This window comes from Toxorhynchites rutilus, chromosome 1 (genome assembly GCF_029784135.1).
Source record: "Toxorhynchites rutilus septentrionalis strain SRP chromosome 1, ASM2978413v1, whole genome shotgun sequence".
Taxonomy (NCBI): Eukaryota; Metazoa; Arthropoda; class Insecta; order Diptera; family Culicidae; genus Toxorhynchites; species Toxorhynchites rutilus.
Window position 1 is genome coordinate 103,291,082 of NC_073744.1, and position 23,910 is coordinate 103,314,991.

At 41.8% G+C, this 23,910-nt stretch overlaps 1 protein-coding gene across 4 annotated transcripts in view; it reads left to right on the forward strand.

Moving 5' to 3' along the window:
* Positions 1-23,910, forward strand: part of LOC129763489 (uncharacterized) — a 60,173-nt gene that overhangs the window by 31,278 nt on the left and 4,985 nt on the right. The window lies entirely within an intron of this gene.

Consider the following 23,910-nt stretch of genomic DNA (forward strand, 5'->3'; position numbering starts at 1 on the left):
GAAGAAATTGGAACGTCAAACCGCCGAACATTAACCTTGAACTTCTCAAGGCAGTTCGGGCGGGAGACCCTTCTCCAAAAGTCAAAGCCTGCTTCAATAACCTCGTTGCATCCAATTTTCAAATCAACCACCAGGTATACACAGATGGTTCAGTCAGTGCCGATGGAGTTGGATGTGGAATCTTTGAGAGTAGATACACTGGTAGCTTTTCTCTTCCACCGCAATGCTCCATCTTCAGTGCGGAAGCTTTCGCTCTTTTAATAGCTACCCAAGAATGCACCCATGATTTCCTTCCTACCACAATATTCTCCGACTCAGCTAGCTGTCTCCATGATCTTCTGAGTGGAAACAGCAAACACCCATGGATTAAGCAAACAGAAGAGGCTGCTTCAAATAAAAACATCTCTCTGCTGGGTTCCTGGTCACTCAGGAATCCGCGGAAACACAGCCGCCGACATACTGGCCGGCAAGGGCAGCAAAATAGAACCCCCAGACATGCCCTGTCCTCCATCTGACATTGTCCGCTGGGTAAAACAGCAAGTCCGTGAAAGCTGGGACATAGGTTGGATAAACAGCCGTCCCACCCATCTTCTTCAAATTAAAAATTCCACTCTTCCTTGGGAAGACCGTCTCAATAGTAAGGAAAGGCAAGTCCTTACCCGTCTTCGAATTGGGCACACTAACTTCACCCACTCACACTTGTTCTGCAGAGCCGAAAAACCCCAATGTGCTTGCAACGAAGCTCCGGTTTCCGTTAGCCATCTTTTACTTGAATGTCAACATACCAAAGATGCTCGAGTCCGACACAACATAGGTCAGAGTCTCCGAGATATCCTCAGTAGAGACGAGACCCAAGAAACCAATTTAATTGCGTTTCTGAAAGAAACCGACTTCTTTGGTAAAATCTAAATAGAAATACTAAATACCTTGGAAATTGCTTAGTAAAGTTCGCCACTTCACAGTCATGTATGCGTGTTTATGTGTGTATACACATGTATGTACGGGTCGGAAGGAAGGAATTCATACATGTATATACACGCATTCAATAATAATAAATAACAAATAATATAATATATACTTCTATACTCACATCTATCTTCTATCCATTACATTATAATTTAATCAACTTCCTATTCCTACAGCCAAACTCACCAAGGAGGACAAATTCATTAAATAAACCTCTCCATTTTTCAGCTCTACTATATACCATTAAATTCAAAACCACTATATTTTATCATCTATTCAAACTGTATTTCATTTCATTTCGTGGTTTTGAAAAAAAACCTATTCGAACGCCCTCGATGCCGCCTTGTTCTGGATTTGCCACCAAAGCAGTTTGTATAAAGAACAAACTTTTTTCTTCTGCTTCTTCTTCTGCTTCTGCCTGCTGCCGTTTTGCGATTGCGTTTGCCACTCGCCACTCGCTGCAACTGCCTGTTGTCTTGATGTCCACCGAACCGAATGTGTTCTGTTCCGAATGCGGGTTTTCTTATCGTCGCGAGCAGCTTTGCCAGCTAACTCGATCACTTCGGCGGCCGAAACTATATAACGCCGGCTAGGTGGACTGGTGCACTGGTACTAACGCGCTCGGCCTAGCTACCCTCCAGATCAACACGGTTCGAGCGGGATTTTGCCTTTCCCTTCACTTTTCCTCCTTTACCATGTCCGGACATGGCTGCTTGGGTTGGTTTGTTGATGTGTTGTGATGCGAACCGATGTTGTGTACGGTTTGAATGAGAATGATCGTTACGGCAGCGGAGCGGGGATTTTTAAGCTGACTGGCTGGCTCGAGAGTTACGCATGTGTGAGACTGCGACCAATGTTTCGTTCATTTTTTGACGTAGGACTACGTCAAATCGGAAGATATAGGGGGTGAAGTGGAAATCTAGGCACTGAACAAGTAGGAAAAAATGCAAGATTTGGAACGCTTATAACTCGAGCATTTCTCAATAGATCGCAAAGGTTTTTTCATCAATTGATAGGAAATATATCTACGCATCTATCATAACGAATAACATTTCATTTTGACGAAGGACTACGTCTTTCATTTCTATACCGGGGTGTAAAATCAAAGTTTCGAAAACGAAAGCGTTACGCCGGAGACCGAGATTTTGAGATTAATAGCTCCTAAACAACTGAACGAAATGGTATGATAAACACTTCATTCGAAAGATAAAATGTCTACGCGTTATATACTTGTTACTTTTTGATCCAAAAACTTGTTTCAATAGTCTTAAAATTGCTTTCAAAACAGGCTATTGAAATCACCAATCGGTATATAAGCGAGCGGCGCTCGGAAATCCACTCAGTTCTAATTGAACAGCGATTGGAGCATGTTGTCGCTGTTGCGGTGAAGCTCTTTATTTATCATGAAAGCGCGGATGAACGGTGTTACCAAGAGCCTGTTTGTGCACCCTAGGCCAGAAGAGAATCTATCAGGAGGAGAGTGATACCACAAACGGTTCCCTGGGAAGACATCGCTACACACACATACACGCGCGGCTATTAACAGGTGGTTATCGAGTTGGCATTAACCACTGGTGGGCTTCCAGTATCGAGGAAAATGTGGAAATATCTAATCGTTATTGAAAATAATCTGCCAGTTCCTCTGGGAATTTTCAAAATATATTCATGTGAAAGAGTTTAATTGAATGTTTTCTATCCATGTTACACTGTGACCAAATATGTTTCAATCAAGTGCTATTAACAGGTGGTTATCGAGTTGGCATTAACCACTGGTGGGCTTCCATTATCGAGGAAAATGTGGAAATATTCAATCGTTACTGAAAATAATCTGCCAGTTCCTTTGGGAATTTTCAAAATATATTCATGTGAAAGAGTTTAATTGAATGTTTTCTATCCATGTAACACTGTGACCAAATACATTTGGTTTTGTGGTTTTTCAATCAATCGCAATTGACAGGATAGCTTCAGAAGATTATTCTTCCCCATCAGTAGGATATTTCCGTATCCAATATTGTATGCGCCCGCAATCGATTATTGCTCAGTCGCCGAAAGTTCCGAGCTCAGAGAGTTCATTCCCCTCTAGTTTGCCTTCCAAATTGCCATCGTAAACCACACCTTCTCTCGATTCAATCACACACAAAAAGCATACTTAATCGATATTCTGGTGGTGAGACACATTCATTTTTCGTGAGGACATCGACAAGACAACATCGTTGCCTAACGTGCTGGAAGAGGTGGACGGCGAAGGATCGACACATACACGCGCAGAACTCTTTCCGTTAGGATGCCATTCAGCATCGAGAAAGTTCCGGAAAGATCTAATCATTGCTGGAAAATAATCTGCCAGTTCCTTTGGGAATTTTCAAAATATATTCATGTGAAAGAGTTTAATTGAATGTTTTCTATCCATGTTACACTGTGACCAAATATGTTTCAATCAAGTGCTATTAACAGGTGGTTATCGAGTTGGTATTAACCACTGGTGGGCTTCCAGTATCGAGGAAAATGTGGAAATATCTAATCGTTACTGAAAATAATCTGCCAGTTCCTTTGGGAATTTTCAAAATATATTCATGTGAAAGAGTTTAATTGAATGTTTTCTATCCATGTTACACTGTGACCAAATATGTTTCAATCAAGTGCTATTAACAGGTGGTTATCGAGTTGGCATTAACCACTGGTGGGCTTCCAGTATCGAGGAAAATGTGGAAATATCTAATCGTTACTGAAAATAATCTGCCAGTTCCTTTGGGAATTTTCAAAATATATTCATGTGAAAGAGTTTAATTGAATGTTTTCTATCCATGTTACACTGTGACCAAATATTTTTCAATCAAGTGCTATTAACAGGTGATTATCGAGTTGGCATTAACCACTGGTTGGCTTCCAGTATCGAGGAAAATGTGGAAATATCTAATCGTTACTGAAAATAATCTGCCAGTTCCTTTGGGAATTTTCAAAATATATTCATGTGAAAGAGTTTAATTGAATGTTTTCTATCCATGTTACACTGTGACCAAATATGTTTCAATCAAGTGCTATTAACAGGTGGTTATCGAGTTGGCATTAACCACTGGTGGGCTTCCAGTATCGAGGAAAATGTGGAAATATCTAATCGTTACTGAAAATAATCTGCCAGTTCCTTTGGGAATTTTCAAAATATATTCATGTGAAAGAGTTTAATTGAATGTTTTCTATCCATGTTACACTGTGACCAAATATGTTTCAATCAAGTGCTATTAACAGGTGGTTATCGAGTTGGCATTAACCACTGGTGGGCTTCCAGTATCGAGGAAAATGTGGAAATATCTAATCGTTACTGAAAATAATCTGCCAGTTCCTTTGGGAATTTTCAAAATATATTCATGTGAAAGAGTTTAATTGAATGTTTTCTATCCATGTTACACTGTGACCAAATATGTTTCAATCAAGTGCTATTAACAGGTGATTATCGAGTTGGCATTAACCACTGGTTGGCTTCCAGTATCGAGGAAAATGTGGAAATATCTAATCGTTACTGAAAATAATCTGCCAGTTCCTTTGGGAATTTTCAAAATATATTCATGTGAAAGAGTTTATTTGAATGTTTTCTATCCATGTAACACTGTGACCAAATATGTTTCAATCAAGTGCTATTAACAGGTGGTTATCGAGTTGGCATTCACCACTGGTGGGCTTCCAGTATCGAGGAAAATGTGGAAATATCTAATCGTTACTGAAAATAATCTGCCAGTTCCTTTGGGAATTTTCAAAATATATTCATGTGAAAGAGTTTAATTGAATGTTTTCTATCCATGTAACACTGTGACCAAATACATTTGGTTTTGTGGTTTTTCAATCAATCGCAATTAACAGGATAGCTTCAGAAGATTATTCTTCCCCATCAGTAGGATATTTCCGTATCCAATATTGTATGCGCCCGCAATCGATTATTGCTCAGTCGCCGAAAGTTCCGAGCTCAGAGAGTTCATTCCCCTCTAGTTTGCCTTCCAAATTGCCATCGTAAACCACACCTTCTCTCGATTCAATCACACACAAAAAGCATACTTAAGCGATATTCTGGTGGTGAGACACATTCATTTTTCGTGAGGACATCGATAAGACAACATCGTTGCCTAACGTGCTGGAGGAGGTGGACGGCGAAGGATCGACACATACACGCGCAGAACTCTTTCCGTTAGGATGCCATTCAGCATCGAGAAAGTTCCGGAAAGATCTAATCATTGCTGGAAAATAATCTGCCAGTTCCTTTGGGAATTTTCAAAATATATTCATGTGAAAGAGTTTAATTGAATGTTATCTATCCATGTAACACTGTGACCAAATACATTTGGTTTTGTGGTTTTTCAATCAATCGCAATTGACAGGATAGCTTCAGAAGATTATTCTTCCCCATCAGTAGGATATTTCCGTATCCAATATTGTATGCGCCCGCAATCGATTATTGCTCAGTCGCCGAAAGTTCCGAGCTCAGAGAGTTCATTCCCCTCTAGTTTGCCTTCCAAATTGCCATCGTAAACCACACCTTCTCTCGATTCAATCACACACAAAAAGCATACTTAAGCGATATTCTGGTGGTGAGACACATTCATTTTTCACGAGGACATCGACAAGACAACATCGTTGCCTAACGTGCTGGAGGAGGTGGACGGCGAAGGATCGACACATACACGCGCAGAACTCTTTCCGTTAGGATGCCATTCAGCATCGAGAAAGTTCCGGAAAGATCTAATCATTGCTGGAAAATAATCTGCCAGTTCCTTTGGGAATTTTCAAAATATATTCATGTGAAAGAGTTTAATTGAATGTTTTCTATCCATGTTACACTGTGACCAAATATGTTTCAATCAAGTGCTATTAACAGATGGTTATCGAGTTAGCATTAACCACTGGTGGGCTTCCAGTATCGAGGAAAATGTGGAAATATCTAATCGTTACTGAAAATAATCTGCCAGTTCCTCTGGGAATTTAAAATTACATTCATGTGAAAGAGTTTATTTTAATGTTTTCTATCCATGAAACACTGTGACCAAATATATTTCAATCAAGTGCTATTAACAGGTGGTTATCGAGTTGGCATTAACCACTGGTGGGCTTCCAGTATCGAGGAAAATGTGGAAATATCTAATCATTGCTGGAAAATAATCTGCCAGTTCCTTTGGGAATTTTCAAAATATATTCATGTGAAAGAGTTTAATTGAATGTTTTCTATCCATGTTACACTGTGACCAAATATGTTTCAATCAAGTGCTATTAACAGGTGGTTATCGAGTTGGTATTAACCACTGGTGGGCTTCCAGTATCGAGGAAAATGTGGAAATATCTAATCGTTACTGAAAATAATCTGCCAGTTCCTTTGGGAATTTTCAAAATATATTCATGTGAAAGAGTTTATTTGAATGTTTTCTATCCATGTAACACTGTGACCAAATATGTTTCAATCAAGCGCTATTAACAGGTGGTTATCGAGTTGGCATTCACCACTGGTGGGCTTCCAGTATCGAGGAAAATGTGGAAATATCTAATCATTGCTGGAAAATAATCTGCCAGTTCCTTTGGGAATTTTCAAAATATATTCATGTTAAAGAGTTTATTTGAATGTATTCTTTCCATGTAACACTGTGATCAAATACATTTGGTTTTGTGGTTTTTCAATCAATCGCAATTAACAGGATAGCTTCAGAAGATTATTCTTCCCCATCAGTAGGATATTTCCGTATCCAATATTGTATGCGCCCGCAATCGATTATTGCTCAGTCGCCGAAAGTTCCGAGCTCAGAGAGTTCATTCCCCTCTAGTTTGCCTTCCAAATTGCCATCGTAAACCACACCTTCTCTCGATTCAATCACACACAAAAAGCATACTTAAGCGATATTCTGGTGGTGAGACACATTCATTTTTCGTGAGGACATCGACAAGACAACATCGTTGCCTAACGTGCTGGAGGAGGTGGACGGCGAAGGATCGACACATACACGCGCAGAACTCTTTCCGTTAGGATGCCATTCAGCATCGAGAAAGTTCCGGAAAGATCTAATCATTGCTGGAAAATAATCTGCCAGTTCCTTTGGGAATTTTCAAAATATATTCATGTGAAAGAGTTTAATTGAATGTTATCTATCCATGTAACACTGTGACCAAATACATTTGGTTTTGTGGTTTTTCAATCAATCGCAATTGACAGGATAGCTTCAGAAGATTATTCTTCCCCATCAGTAGGATATTTCCGTATCCAATATTGTATGCGCCCGCAATCGATTATTGCTCAGTCGCCGAAAGTTCCGAGCTCAGAGAGTTCATTCCCCTCTAGTTTGCCTTCCAAATTGCCATCGTAAACCACACCTTCTCTCGAATCAATCACACACAAAAAGCATACTTAAGCGATATTCTGGTGGTGAGACACATTCATTTTTCACGAGGACATCGTCAAGACAACATCGTTGCCTAACGTGCTGGAGGAGGTGGACGGCGAAGGATCGACACATACACGCGCAGAACTCTTTCCGTTAGGATGCCATTCAGCATCGAGAAAGTTCCGGAAAGATCTAATCATTGCTGGAAAATAATCTGCCAGTTCCTTTGGGAATTTTCAAAATATATTCATGTGAAAGAGTTTAATTGAATGTTTTCTATCCATGTTACACTGTGACCAAATATGTTTCAATCAAGTGCTATTAACAGATGGTTATCGAGTTAGCATTAACCACTGGTGGGCTTCCAGTATCGAGGAAAATGTGGAAATATCTAATCGTTACTGAAAATAATCTGCCAGTTCCTCTGGGAATTTAAAATTACATTCATGTGAAAGAGTTTATTTTAATGTTTTCTATCCATGAAACACTGTGACCAAATATATTTCAATCAAGTGCTATTAACAGGTGGTTATCGAGTTGGCATTAACCACTGGTGGGCTTCCAGTATCGAGGAAAATGTGGAAATATCTAATCATTGCTGGAAAATAATCTGCCAGTTCCTTTGGGAATTTTCAAAATATATTCATGTGAAAGAGTTTAATTGAATGTTTTCTATCCATGTAACACTGTGACCAAATATGTTTCAATCAAGTGCTATTAACAGGTGGTTATCGAGTTGGCATTCACCACTGGTGGGCTTCCAGTATCGAGGAAAATGTGGAAATATTTAATCATTGCTGGAAAATAATCTGCCAGTTCCTTTGGGAATTTTCAAAATATATTCATGTGAAAGAGTTTAATTGAATGTTTTCTATCCATGTTACACTGTGACCAAATATGTTTCAATCAAGTGCTATTAACAGGTGGTTATCGAGTTGGCATTAACCACTGGTGGGCTTCCAGTATCGAGGAAAATGTGGAGATATCTAATCGTTACTGAAAATAATCTGCCAGTTCCTTTGGGAATTTTCAAAATATATTCATGTTAAAGAGTTTATTTGAATGTATTCTTTCCATGTAACACTGTGATCAAATACATTTGGTTTTGTGGTTTTTCAATCAATCGCAATTAACAGGATAGCTTCAGAAGATTATTCTTCCCCATCAGTAGGATATTTCCGTATCCAATATTGTATGCGCCCGCAATCGATTATTGCTCAGTCGCCGAAAGTTCCGAGCTCAGAGAGTTCATTCCCCTCTAGTTTGCCTTCCAAATTGCCATCGTAAACCACACCTTCTCTCGATTCAATCACACACAAAAAGCATACTTAAGCGATATTCTGGTGGTGAGACACATTCGTTCTGTGTATGTCATTCGTTTCGACAACACGTGATTTTTTCCACTCTCGCTTATAGCTAAAGACAGGTAGTTTTTAATTTTTGGTTTTTTTCCATTCTTTTTTTTTACCCGCATTGGAGGTGGAATCGTCGTCACACGCTTTGGCGTGCTTGGTGGATATCGCCAAGAAAAGGAATATGGGGCGTCAGCGTTCCAGTACTTCAGCCACAGACGGCCCTTCGAAAAAGGTCCGGACTCAGTCCGCTGCCCCAGCGGATGCAGAAACAAATCAGCTGCTACAGACCAACCAATATTCGGTGCTCCCAGAGGACACTGGAAGCAACGATGCCGTCATCAAAAAGGAGCGCGTTCCCCCGCTGTTCACATCTAGGATGGACTTAGTGAAACTCGAGTCTGAGCTTTCCCAACAACATCTCAAGCCGCGATTCAAGCTGTGTAGCGTGGGCATCAAAATCGTATGCTCCAGCCTAAAGGAGTATCAACAAGTCGGGGCCTACCTGAAAACCGAAGGCGTGCAGTTTTACACACACGATATGCAAGCGGCGAAACCTCTGAAGGTGGTTTTACGTGGACTACTGCCTGTCGGCCCGGAGGAAATTAAAACTGAGCTGTCCAATCTTGGTTTGAAACCGGAGAACGTCTTCGCGATGACTCGTCGCCCAAACAACAACACGTGGAACCAGCTGTTCCTAGTACACTTCGCCAAGGGCACCACCAACATCAGCTCGCTCAAAAACATCAGTGATTTATTCCGCGTCATTGTATCATGGGAGCTGTATCGTCCCCAGCACCGAGATGTCACACTGTGCACGAACTGCCAAAGGTTCGGACACGGTACCAAAAATTGCTACATGCAGGCTCGCTGTGGTAAATGTGCTGGGAATCATTCCACGGCGTCCTGTGGTCTGGCTGATGACCAAAAGTCGAAGTGTGCTAATTGTGACGGTGAACACCAAGCATCCAACCGATCCTGCCCTAAGCGAGCTGAATTCATCACCATCCGACAAAAGGCGACAACATCCAACCAGCCTGGTAGACGCAAGCGTAACGTTCGTCCACCACCGATTACCTCGGATGCGGAGTATCCAGCTTTCCAGCAACGCCATCAGGTCCCAAATTTACACCCGCTTCCCCTCAACAGTCAGCGTAACACCAATACATCTCCTGCTACTAATCAAATCGATGAAGCAGTCCGCAATCGTCGTTCAGCACAGCCCCGCCTCGCAGCTGCTGCCACTCAACCGAATCAAGGGCACTCCTCCACCCCTCGTATGTCATACGCTGATGTGGCCGCTGGTGCAACCACGGACAGTACGCTATTCACCACACAGGAGATGCTAACTCTCGTGTCAGAAGTCATCACAATAATGCGTACCTGCAAAACTAAACCTGAGCAGCTGCAAGCGGCTTATTCACTGATTAGCAAATATGTCCCGTGAAGCTGTCAGCATTGCAAATTGGAACGCTTGCTCGCTGAGAAGCAAGCATATCGAGCTACTAGATTTCCTCAATAACAAGGAGATCGATGTTGCTGTCATCACCGAGACGCACCTTAAACCGGAAATCAACATCTTTCTTCCGGAGTTTCGGCTCCTAAGACTCGACAGAACCAGCGCAGATAAAGGGGGAGTGGCCGTTGCTGTGAGACGAAACATCGACTGCCGCCTGCTGCCGAACATTCAGCTCAAAACCATCGAAGCCATCGGTATCGAGGCTCGTACATCGATTGGGCCAATCATCATCATTGCGGCATACTGTCCTAAGCAAGTCAACATCAGGGACGGTTCAGCCGCACTGCTACGGAACGACTTGGCCAAGCTTACACGGCGGCGGGCGAAATACATCATCGCAGGAGACCTGAATGCTCGGCATGCGATTTGGGGTAACCGAAGGCAAAACCGGAACGGGATCATCCTTGCGGAGGACTTGGAGAGTGGTTATTACAATATCTTGGCGCCGAACAGTCCAACAAGAATCTCTAGATCGGGAGTTCACTCTATTCTGGACATTTTCCTGACCAACATGGCCATTTCCGAGGATCCACTCGTCTTCGAGGAACTGTCATCCGACCACTTCCCGGTGGTGCTTAAGTTGGGTGCCTCTGCTGATACGGTGGCCAATCATTCCCGACGAAACTATCACCGAGCAAATTGGGGCGAGTTCCAACATGTTGTTGATAACAACATCACTCCCAATCAGCCTTTAGATTCTCCGGAGAATATTGACCTGGCGCTGGAATCCTTTCAACGAGCGATTACCACAGCTCGTGACAGGGCGGTTCCGCTTCAACAACATCAGGTGAGTACCTCTCTCCAAATAGATAGCACAACCAAACACATCATTCGTTTACGAAATATGTATCGACGTCAGTACCAGCGTACTGGCGATCGGAACAAAAAGATAACGTATACCAATCTGACTAGGGTAATCCAGGATAGGATTCGAGAGTTTCGAAATAGAGAATTTCGTGATAAACTCCGTCAAATTCCTCCTCATTCGAAACCCTTCTGGTCTTTGACTAAAGTTCTAAAAAAGAAACCAAAGCCTGTGCCTCCGCTTTTCTCATCTGGAGGTCCACATGAAGGTAACATTTTATTAACACCCATAGAAAAAACGAATGCGTTGGGGCAACAGTTTGTGTCGTCTCACAACCTCGGGCATAACATCATCAGTCCTCACGAGCATGACGTCATTGAGGGAGTCTCTGTGGTCGAACGATCAGAAAGTTTTATTCCGGAGGGGTCAGAAGTCACTGCTGATGAGCTGATTGGTCTTATCAGAGGATCAAAGAACATGAAGGCCCCCGGTTTTGACAACACTTTTAACATCGAGCTCAAGCATTTGAGCCACGGCTCATTTGCTTTTGTAGCAAAAATTTTAAATAGATGCTGGGAGCTTAACTACTTCCCTTCTGTGTGGAAGTTAGCAAAAGTCATCCCAGTCCTGAAACCGGGAAAAGATCCTTCTGTCCCCAAGAGTTACCGACCCATCAGTTTACTCTCTGCCCTCTCCAAGCTTTTCGAGAAGTGTATTCAATCCCGAATTCTTTCTTTCGCAGATGAACATGGTATCTTTCCTGAGGAACAGTTTGGGTTCCGTAAGGGAAGATCCACCATACATCAACTCACTAGAGTTGTTAACATCATTCAGCGGAACAAGTCGGTATCCAAGACGACAGCAATGGCGCTCTTGGACATTGAAAAGGCCTTCGACAACGTATGGCATGATGGTCTGGTGTTCAAGCTACATCAATACAATTTTCCGATGTATTTGATAAAGATAATTAAAAATTATCTCTCTGATAGATCATTCCGGGTGTCCCTGTATAATGTGTGTTCAGAGCAATTCAACATAAATGCAGGTGTGCCCCAAGGAAGTATCCTTGGGCCCATTTTATATAACATATACACTGCAGACATTCCACCGCTTCCCGGTGATGGAACACTGTCTCAATTTGCTGATGACACCGCGATTATGTTTAAGGGTCGTATAATCAGCGCTCTGACTCGCAAACTACAGTGCGGTCTGGATGCTTTAACAGAATATTACGCAAGTTGGAAAATTGTAATCAATGCGGGGAAGACCCAGACTATCCTTTCCCGCATTCAAGGTCTCCTAAACTTGTTCCCACTGACAACGTGAGAATTCGGTTCGGAGACTCCCTTATTGAATGGTCCAAAGAAGTCACCTATTTAGGACTCACATTAGACAGTCATCTAATTTTCAAATCTCACGTTGATAAAACCGTCAACAAATGTAACATTTTACTTCGGTTCTTGTATCCTTTAATTTGCAGGAACTCGAAACTTTGTTTAAAGAATCAGATGGCTGTCTATAAACAGATATTCTATCCTGCCATTGAATATGCGGTTCCTGTTTGGAAGGGCTGTGCCCGGACACACAGACTGAAACTCCAACGCGTTCAAAACAAGATTCTTAAAATCATACTGAATTTGTCACCCTGGACGAGAACAACGGAGGTTCATGAAAGAGCCTGTCTGGATACCCTAGAAGTAAAGTTTGACAACGTCATACAAAAATTTGGAGAGAGGTGCTCCTCTTCCGTGCATGAAATTGTACGGAATTTGTATATAGTAGTTTAAGGTCTTAGGTTAAGTAGGTAGTTTTATTATAACAATTAAAAAAATACAAATGTTTATCATTAAAAAAAAAATTAGATATAGTAAAAACAAACAGTACCTAGCATTCTATTATGCAAATTAAGATGAACAAAGATGTGAAGCGTTAGCTGGCCAATTAAAATGTATAGAACTTTGTGTTAACCAAAAACGTATAAGAAATATAAATGAATTTATGCAAAAAAAAAAAAAATGTGAGACACATTCATTTTTCGTGAGGACATCGACAAGACAACATCAAAAAACATACTGATTTTAACCTCCGACCGAGAAGGTCGTTCTTTTTTCAGCTCGGCATTTGGAATTCCTGGACATTGGACTCGGACGTCTCTCGTTGGCGAGTTTTGAAGGAGCATCGTTTTGATTATTTCAGCGCGGCAGCAGAAGAAGAAGCAGATAGAAACGGCTAGTTGCGACCGTTAGGAGCGGGCGCTTGCCGGCAAACCGGAAAAGCGCGCGCTTTTGCGGTGTCACCGACGCCACGCCCCCTTTTTCCTTTGGGCAGTGGTGCCAGTTTTTCTTTTAGTACTGTAGTGATTTTTAACATATACAAAATTAAAAAAAAAAGCACGCATTACGGACGGTGAAGTGACTGAAGAAAACAATATCAAAAGTTTATTCCCCTAAATTGTGCGCGATTATTGGTGGTTTTTGTAAGAGCTCTATAAAGAAAAAAGTGACAGAGTGTTTTTCTAGATCATATCCCAAAGTGAAAAGCCTTCATAAGTGTTCTCTCTTTTAAATAATAAAACGATCTGTCGGCTATACCTAGGGGGTAGCCGACAACAGCATGGCTTCCAGTAGCTCCGGGCCTCCGGGAAGCCGGGCTACAAATTTGTACGAGGGTAAACCTACCCAACGTACTGCTCCAAGGTGGGCCGACCCACTGAACGGCAACCTACAGATCCTGTTACTTCGTGCCACAGGAGAGAACGCGATCCCGACTAACCCGTTCGTCGTGAGTAAGACGATCGCCAACGCTGTAGGAAAGAAATACTACACAGCGCGACCGCAACGGGACGACAAAAAAAGGGCGCAGTATATCCTTACTGCCAAGGACGAGGATATAATTGGTAAGCTTAATTAACAAATTAATCGACGAAACCCCTATTGAAGTGATCTATCATCCAATCCTAAATCAACGTAAATGCGTTGTTACTTGCCGTGATGTAATTGACATTAAAGAATCCGAACTGGTGACAGAGCTTTCCGATCAAGGTGTGATCGATGTCAAGCGCATCACCAGGAAGGAGAACAATATTGTTGTGCCAACTGCCACTCTTATTTTGCCACTCGATTCGTGGAACTGTTGTTCCCGATTTCATTAATTTTGGATTTATTCGGGCTGGGACTAGAAATTTCTATCCCAACCCAATGCAATGCTTTAAGTGCTACAAATTTGGGCATACTAGCAAACGATGCAAACGCGAGAACCCGCTTTGCCGAAATTGTGGACAGGAACATCCAGAACAAAAGGATGGAATTAAAACCTGCAACGCTTCAGCATTTTGCTTGAATTGCCAAGGGGACCATTCCTCTTCGAATAGGAAATGCCCCGTATGGCAAACCGAGAACAACATCACAAAAATAAGAATCGACTATGGTATCTCCTACAAAGAGGCGAAAGAAAAATACAACGGTCAAAATAATGGACCAACTTTTGCAAGTGTTCTGCAAGACAGACTCTCCAACTTGCAAAAACCAACACCCAGCTGCAACTGCAAATGCAACTGCGCCTCGGCCGCTTCGGTCTTTTCTAGCCGCGAAAGCACTCCCCCAATTGACACTACAATCGATACTTCTATGACAGAGTCGACAACCGACAGCTCAACAACGGAATCCGAAACCGAATCAGTCATTTCAATGGACACTTCTGATGTTCCAAACAAAAATAAAAATAAACGGAAAATGGCGAAAGGATCATCTTCTGATTCAGATGAAAAATCCGAAGATGAAATCCAAAATAACAAGGACAAGAAAATAACAAAAAACGAACAAAGAACTACACAAACAAAAAACAACAACAACAACACACATCAAACAAAAAACAACAATAACAACAACAGCAACGCACACTCAACAAAAAACAACACACACACAACAAACACTCCAAAGACTTCTACACCAAACAAAAACGACACCAACACCTCAAAGAAAGCTTCCCTTTCCAAGGGTAAAGGACCATCGAACTAATTCTCCTTGACATACACACACACATTTAAGACTTAGGAATTAGAGTTAAAAACACCAACACATTCACTCCAACACAGAAATTCGGGATACAATGGAACATCAGAAGTATCCGACAAAATATTCTAGAATTGAAAATGCTTATTTCGAACTCTAATCCCACAGTCATAGCCCTTCAAGAAACTATGACACCAAACAACTTCAATAAACACTTCATCTCAAAATACATCACATATTTCAAAGAGGATCCCAACCCCTCAAAACAGGGAGTTGCAATCGCAATCAAGGATGGCACACATGATCTTCTTCCCATTACCACTGACCTTCAGGCAGTGGTAGTGCGCATTAAACACCCCTTTCCAATCACCGTCGTTAGCATCTACATCACTAATGATTCCGATCCGAACACTCTACGCGGCCAACTGGACCATCTGTTCGCCCAACTTCCCGCCCCAATCATGCTTATGGGTGATTTCAACGCCCACTCATACGCCTGGGGAGGTGCATACCTCGATCGAAAAGGATCCATCATTGAGGATTTCATATCCGTCCATTCTCTTCTCCTTCTTAACAACGGCCAACACACCAGAATCCATCATTCTGGTACTACTTCAGCCATCGATCTCACTATAGTATCAGACAAACTCTCTTCAAAACTTTCTTGGAACACCCACGATGATACTTGCGGAAGCGATCATTTTCCAATCTTCACTTTCTTCGGCCAAACTTCTCCAGAGTTTTCAACAAGGCCAAGATGGAAATTTGAATACGCTGACTGGGCTGGCTATCAGTTTGACATTGAAAACCGCCTCTCCGCTAAACGAGATTGGACAGCCGAGGAATTCTCCAAAGTTGTCCTAGAAGTTGCAATGGTACATATCCCCAGAACCAGTGGCATCCCTGGCAGGATATGTGTCCCATGGTGGTCGCCTGAGCTGAAGGCAGCGATCAAAGGTCGACGTAAGGTCCTACGCAAATTAAGAAAGGCCCATCCGGACAGCCCACTGAGACCCACTCTGCTTACAGAGTTCCAAAGGGCTCGCAAAGAAGCTAAGACTGCTATCAACACAGCCAAGCACAACAGTTGGGTTAAATTCGTCAGCGAAATTAATCCCAACGCGTCAACAAAGGAGTTATGGAGTAAGATTGGCAGGCTTCATGGCAAGAAAAGGAGCAAAGAATATAATCTTCTAATTAACGGTCAATACACCAATGACCGGAAAACCATCGCCGAGGCGTTTGGAGATTTCTTTGCATCCGCCTCCTCCAATCAAAACTACGACCAAACCTTTCTAACCCACAAAACGGAATGCGAAAGAATTCCCATCGATTTTCATACCGATGTGGAATTTGACTTCAACAAAAACCTCTCCCTCAAAGAGCTCGATTGGGTACTGAACAAAGTCAAACAAGGATCCACAGGACCTGATGACATCAGCTACCCTATGCTTAAGAATCTACCCCATCTCGGGAAAAAAGCACTTCTGAAGCTCCTTAACAAAGTCTGGGACAGTGGAACCCTCCCCAGTTGCTGGAAAGAGGGTTTAATGATCTGTATCCCGAAACCAGACATGAACAACCATCTTCTTGACAATTTCCGCCCCATCACTCTCCTAAGTTGTGTTGGGAAAGTCTTGGAAAAAATGATCAATCGACGCTTAACGACTTTTCTAGAGTCAAATAAGCTGATTGATCCCAGACAATTCGCATTCCGTGCGGGAAAAGGTACAGAAGATTGCCTTGTAGCAATCGAAAAAATCCTAGACGACGCAACTGAAAAATTACACCACATTGATATTGTTTCCCTGGATTTATCCAAGGCCTTCGATCGGGCATGGAGGTACCCAGTGCTGAAAAGCCTTTTCGACTGGGGGATTCGTGGGAGATTAGGTCTCTTCATTAAAAGTTTTCTAGAAAACCGGTCTTTCAAAACCGTTATTAACAACCACCAATCTTCTCTAAAAATCCCAGAAAACGGCTTCCCACAAGGCTCAGCACTTTCACCAATCCTCTTCAACATTGCCATGCAATCTCTATTCGAGATTATCCCGGACCATATAAAGGTCATAGTCTATGCAGATGACATCACTCTTATCTCTACGAGCTGCTTCGGCTTAATTCAGAGAAAGAGGTTTCAAAAAACCTTAGACTCCATCCAAAACTGGGCTCTAAAAACAGGTTTCGAAATTTCCCCGGAGAAATCCAAACACATACATATCGGAAAAGCTCTCAGAAGGAGAACCTATCTTCAGCTCAACAAAATCTCGATCCCTACAATGAGGACATTGAAAATACTAGGGGTCACTTTCGACAAGAAACTCAACTTCCTACCACATTCTCAAAAGACCAAAATAGCCACCAGAAAGAAACTGAACATCATCAAGGCTATCGCAGGCAACCTAGCCTCTGGTCATAGAAAGACGCTGCTAAATGTTGTAAATGTTTGGTTGGTCCCACAAATCCTTTACGGAATAGGCACCTTCAGCCGTGGAGGGGACAAGGTGTTAAACGCCATTCAACCAATTTACAATAAAGCAATTAGGCTCGCAATTGGCGCTTTTCCCACCAGTCCTACTCTTGCTGTAATGGCAGAAAGTGGGCAACTTCCCTTCACCCACCTGGTAACAAAAGCCATCACCAATAAAGCCATCCGTCACTTGTCACTCCCCGAAAGCGACCACAATGTCCCATTAATACATAGAGCTAAAACATGGTTCAAAAATCTCACGAACAAAGATCTTCCCGATATATGTGAACGTTCATCTGCGACGGGAAGAAATTGGAACGTCAAACCGCCGAGCATTAACCTTGAACTTCTCAAGGCAGTTCGGGCGGGAGACCCTTCTCCAAAAGTCAAAGCCTGCTTCAATAACCTCGTTGCATTCAATTTTCAAATTAATCACCAGGTATACACAGATGGTTCAGTCAATGCCGATGGAGTTGGATGTGGAATTTTTGAGAGTAGATACATAGGTAGCTTTTCTCTTCCACCGCAATGCTCCATCTTCAGTGCGGAAGCTTTCGCTCTTTTAATAGCTACCCAAGAATGCACCCATGATTTCCTTCCTACCACAATATTTTCCGACTCAGCTAGCTATCTCCATGATCTTCTAAGTGGAAACAGCAAACACCCATGGATAACACAAACAGAAGAGGCTGCTTCAGATAAAAACATCTCCTTCTGCTGGGTTCCTGGTCACTCAGGAATCTGCGGAAACACAGCCGCCGACATACTGGCCGGCAAGGGCAGCAAAATAGAACCCCCAGACATGCCCTGTCCTCCATCTGACATTGTCCGCTGGGTAAAACAGCAAGTCCGTGAAAGTTGGGACATATGCTGGATAAACAGCCGTCCCACTCATCTTCATAAAATCAAAAATTCCACTCTCCCTTGGGAGGACCGTCTCAATAGTAGGGAAAGGCAAGTCCTTACCCGTCTTCGAATCGGGCACACTAACTTCACCCACTCACACTTGTTCTACAGAGCCGAAAAACCCCAATGTGCTTGCAATGAAGCACCCGTTTCCGTTAGCCATCTTCCATTAGAATGCCAACATACAAAAGATGCTCGAGCCCGACACAATATAGGTCAGAGTCTCCGAGATATCCTCAGTAGAGACGAGACCCAAGAAACCAATCTAATTGAGTTTCTGAAAGAAACCGACTTCTTTGGTAAAATCTAATTCGAAATACTAAGTACTTTTGAAATTGTTTATTTATTACAGTTCGCCACTTCACGGTCATGTATGCGTGTTCATGTGTGTATACACATGTATGTACGGGTCGGAAGGAAGGAATTCATACATGTATATACACGCATTCAATAATAATAAATAACAAACAATTTAATATATACTTTCATGCCCATATCTATCTTCTATCCATTACATTATACTTTAATCAACTTCCTATTCCTACAGCCACACCCACCAAGGAGGATAAATTCACTAAATAAACCTCTCCATTTTTCAGCTCTACTATATACCATTAAATTCAAAACCACTATATTTTATTATCTATTCAAACTGTATTTCATTTCATTCCTTCTTCTTGACTCGAAAATCGAGCGGACAGATCTGATGGATGTTATTTTGTTTTTGGTTTCCCTTTTCGCCAGTCCCCTCTGGGCTGGTCTTATTGTGGCTCTTCACTGGGCTAGAGGCGAATGAACTGCAAAGTTTAAAGCCTCTTAAAAACAAAGAAGAAGAAGAAGAAGACAACATCGTTGCCTAACGTGCTGGAGGAGGTGGACGGCGAAGGATCGACACATACACGCGCAGAACTCTTTCCGTTAGGATGCCATTCAGCATCGAGAAAGTTCCGGAAAGATCTAATCATTGCTGGGAAATAATCTGCCAGTTCCTCTGGGAATTTAAAAATACATTCATGTGAAAGAGTTTATTTGAATGTTTTCTATCCATGTAACACTGCGACCAAATATTTTTCAATCAAGCCTACTGGTGGGTTTCCAGTATCGAGGAAAATGTGGAAATATCTAATCGTTACTGAAAATAATCTGCCAGTTCCTCTGGGAATTTTAAAATACATTCATGTGAAAGAGTTTATTTGAATGTTTTCTATCCATGTAACACTGTGACCAAATACATTTGGTTTTGTGATTTTCCAATCAATCGCAATTAACAGGATAGCTTCTGAAAATTATTCTTCCCCATCAGTAGGATATTTCCGTATCCAATATTGTATGCGCCCGCAATCGATTATTGCTCAGTCGTCGAAAGTTCCGAGCTCAGAGAGTTCATTCCCCTCTAGTTTGCCTTCCAAATTGCCATCGTAAACCACGCCTTCTCTCGATTCAATCACGCACAAAAAGCATACTTAAGCGATATTCTGATGGTGAGACGCATTCATTTTTCGTGAGCGCATCGACAAGACAACATTGTTGCTGAGAGTGCTGGACAGCGAAGGATCGAGATCTCCCCTGAAACGCAAGCAGTTTGTTTGAAACTGTGAGGGAGCACAGAGAAGCCGATCCTTCAGGAGAAGAGAAGGTGACCATCGAAGCAGCCGCTACACACACACATACACGAACGGAATTCTTTTCATTTGGATGAATGGCATCGAGAAAGATCCGGAAAATAATCGACCAGTTCCTCTGGGAATTGAAAAATACATTCATGCGAAAGAGTTTATTTGAATGTTTTCTATCCATGTAACACTGTGACCAAATATGTTTCAATCAAGTGCTATTAACAGGTGGTTATCGAATTAGCATTAACCACTGGTGGGCTTCCAGTATCGAGAAAAATGTGGAAATATCTAATCGTTGCTGGAAAATAATCTGCCAGTTCCCCTTGGAATTGAAAATTACATTCAAGCGAAAGAGTTTATTTTATTGTTTTCTATCCATAAAATATCCATATAATACATTTGGGTTTGTGATTTGTCACTCAAGTACAGTTAGCAGGAAAGCTTCTGAAGATAATTCTTCAGAACAAGGTTTTTCGTATCCTATATTGGATGCATAAATCCTTGTGCCTCCAACGTAACGCTCTCGTTTTCGAAGTCCCCCAAATATTCATTTATTCATTCATTCAGAATGGATTTAGATTCTACTTCAAACAAATGATCTCTATATCAACGATAGTCCTACGTCACCCTTGCGGTTATACCATAGATATAACCCACTTCCTGTTTTTTGTCCTTTAATGGGTCATCGCTATATTCGTTAATCGCGGTGAGTTTGCCCGACTATTCCGCGGATAATCGGGATTCTACTGTAGCTTGAATTAACACATAATGTTTTTTCATCTGTGATTTTCCCAGATCTTCTCATTCTCCAAATTTTATAGCGGAGTGTGAAGAAACACACAACCCGCTCACTAGCGCAAAGAATGACCGAGCTCAACGTTAAAAAAATCCTAAAACGTTAAGTTTCATTCACTCTCTCACCATCACTTTGTCAGTTTACTTTGAAGTTTTGATTTGTATCGTGAAAAGTACCGTATTTTGCTATTCAAAGTATCGGTTTTCCAAACCAAAAGCTTCCATTTATGATTCCTACAATTTCAGTAGTTTATAAATTTTAATTGCAATCGCAAAAAAGACTAACAAAAATTAAATGTGCGCTTGCATATCTGGCAACTCAGTCTGGAAGTCCGTGAGGTAAAACGTCAACATCATGCATCCATATGAAATGTCACGATATTGATGCTCGAAAATCAGAAAATCCGGATTTCTGCGTCGTCGGCCATGTTCAGCTGTCATTATGCTCTCAAATGTCATCATATTGTCAATAAAGTTGACCGTGTAAGGTCCGCTATAGATATTTTCAACGGTATTGTTTTGAAGACATAATTGACGAATTTACGTTGGATTTACAACCAGATGGAGCAGCGAGTAAAATGAGAATGTTTTGTTTTTTTTGACGTAGGACTACGTCTAACCGGAAGATATAGGGGGTGAAATGGAAATCTAGGCACTGAACAAGTAGGAAAAAATGCAAGATTTGGAACGCTTATAACTCGAGTATTTCTCAATAGATCGCAAAGGTTTTTGCATCAATTGATAGGAAATATATCTACGCATCTATCATAACGAATAACATTTCATTTTTCTTGCGATAAATAATTGAATAATTGTGAAATATCAAGCATTGTCAAAATGCACTATGTGCCCATTTTTGATTGGTCCATTTTGTGCTCCTCAAATCGTACCGACCAAAACGGGCAACCAGAGCAGCAGCGAAATAGAATGAAGCACGATTGGGAAGGAAAAAGAAAAAAATGAACGAAACATTGGTCGCAGTCTCACACATGGGTAACTCTCGAGCCAGCCAGTCAGCTTAAAAATCCCCGCTCCGCTGCCGTAACGATCATTCTCATTCAAACCGTACACCACATCGGTTCGCATCACAACACATCAACAAACCAACCCAAACAGCCATGTCTGGACATGGTAAAGGAGGAAAAGTGAAGGGAAAGGCAAAATCCCGCTCGAACCGTGTTGATCTGGAGGGTAGCTAGGCCGAGCGCGTTAGTACCAGTGCACCAGTCCACCTAGCCGGCGTTATATAGTTTCGGCCGCCGAAGTGATCGAGTTAGCTGGCAAAGCTGCTCGCGACGATAAGAAAACCCGCATTCGGAACAGAACACATTCGGTTCTGTGGACATCAAGACAACAGGCAGTTGCAGCGAGTGGCGAATGGCAAACGCAATCGCAAAACGGCATCAGGTAGCAGAAGAAAAAAGTTTGTTCTTTATACAAACTGCTTTGGTGGCAAATCCAGAACAAGGCGGCATCGAGGGCGTTCGAAATGGTTTTCTTCAATACCACGAGTACTAAGTTTTCTAAATTGGAACCATTCCATAAAACAAGGCGCTTTTCAGGGCCATTAAACCTTCCAAAAAAGAGTTTAGGAAATACAGTTCAATGCTTTCTAAAACATTATCCAAAATAATAATAAAACACAAATTGATTTTGTCATAATTTGTTTGCCAGGATCTGATGAGTATGTGAATTTGACAGTTGTTCTGAGCTTATTGATAGTTGGGGACTTTCCTGATTATTCAATTTTCACCAATTCTTAAATTGTTTCCAGATTGAAAGTACAGTAATTTACAATTAGTTCGACATTAAGCTAATTGGACGGACATGTAATGCGACTTATTTAGTTGGAAATTTTTGTAAACATAGAGATCCAAATTATGACCCCACATTGAAAGTCGACACTGTACCACTGTCATCGCAAATGTTCAATTACAGGTTAAAATCGCCTCCAATGCGATACTGAGTGGCGCTTCGGCACGTCGCATTGAATGTAATTTACTGTACAACATGTGACAAAGCTGGATGGGAAGAAATTTTCCAACTGTGAAAGCTGTGGCGAGTGGCAACAAATCTCTAAACAGGAAGGTTTAGCCGAACAAGATGAGGATATCGAGTGATAACAAAACAATAAACGCTTTAGATTGAAGATAATTTTGTGATCCTGAAAAGGACCCTTTTTAGCCTGCATGTGAATCCAAAGAGCGAACAAATCGTAATGAATGTATTTTTTGCCATCGCTCCCTTTGAACGCTCATTCGTTCGTCTCGTTGGACTCGCCCCTCTGGCTGAGTCTGCCGATTTGTCTCTATCCTGTGAGTGTGTACCGCTAGAGTATAAAACACGCGGACCCCAAAAAAATATCTTATTTTCTTTCAAATCGTAAACCCGTGTGGTTGTACGGCATCGGCATCGTGGACGTAACAAAGGAGGACAAGTTAAGGGAAAGGCAAAGTCTCACTCGAACCGTGCAGGTCTCCAGTTCCCTGTTGGTCGCATTCACTGATTGCTCCGCAAGGGTAACTAGGCTGAACGGATTGGTGCCGGAGCACCAGTATACCTAACAGCGATTATAGAGTTTCGGCCGTCGGAGTGCTCGAGTTGGCTTGCAAAGCTGCTCACGACAATCAGAAAACCCGCATAAAGAACAGAGTAGCTTCGGTTCGGCGCTCATCAAGGCAACAATTAGTTTCAGTGAGTGGCAAAGTGTTTCTCCGGCACGTCGCATTAAATGTAATTTACTGAACAACATGTCACAAGCTGGATAGCAAGAAATTTTCCAACTGTGAAAGCTGTGGCGAGTGGCAAACGCAATAGCTAAACAGGAAGGTTTAACCGAACATGATGGGAATATCGAGTGATAACAAAAACACAACACCAAAGGTTCTTTTCAGAACCATCAACATATTCATAAAGAGTAAACAGTAAACTAATCCATTTTTCAGGTAGATAGGTAGGTATTCACGTAGGAGAAGAAAATAAAACAATATATTTAAAATATATATTTAACAAAAGCTGTCCCCTTTGTATAGTCCTACGTCACTCCGGTTATGTCCCCGACATTACCCACCCGTCTTTTGAACTAAGAAAATGATGCTAATGTAACCTAAAACTCAAA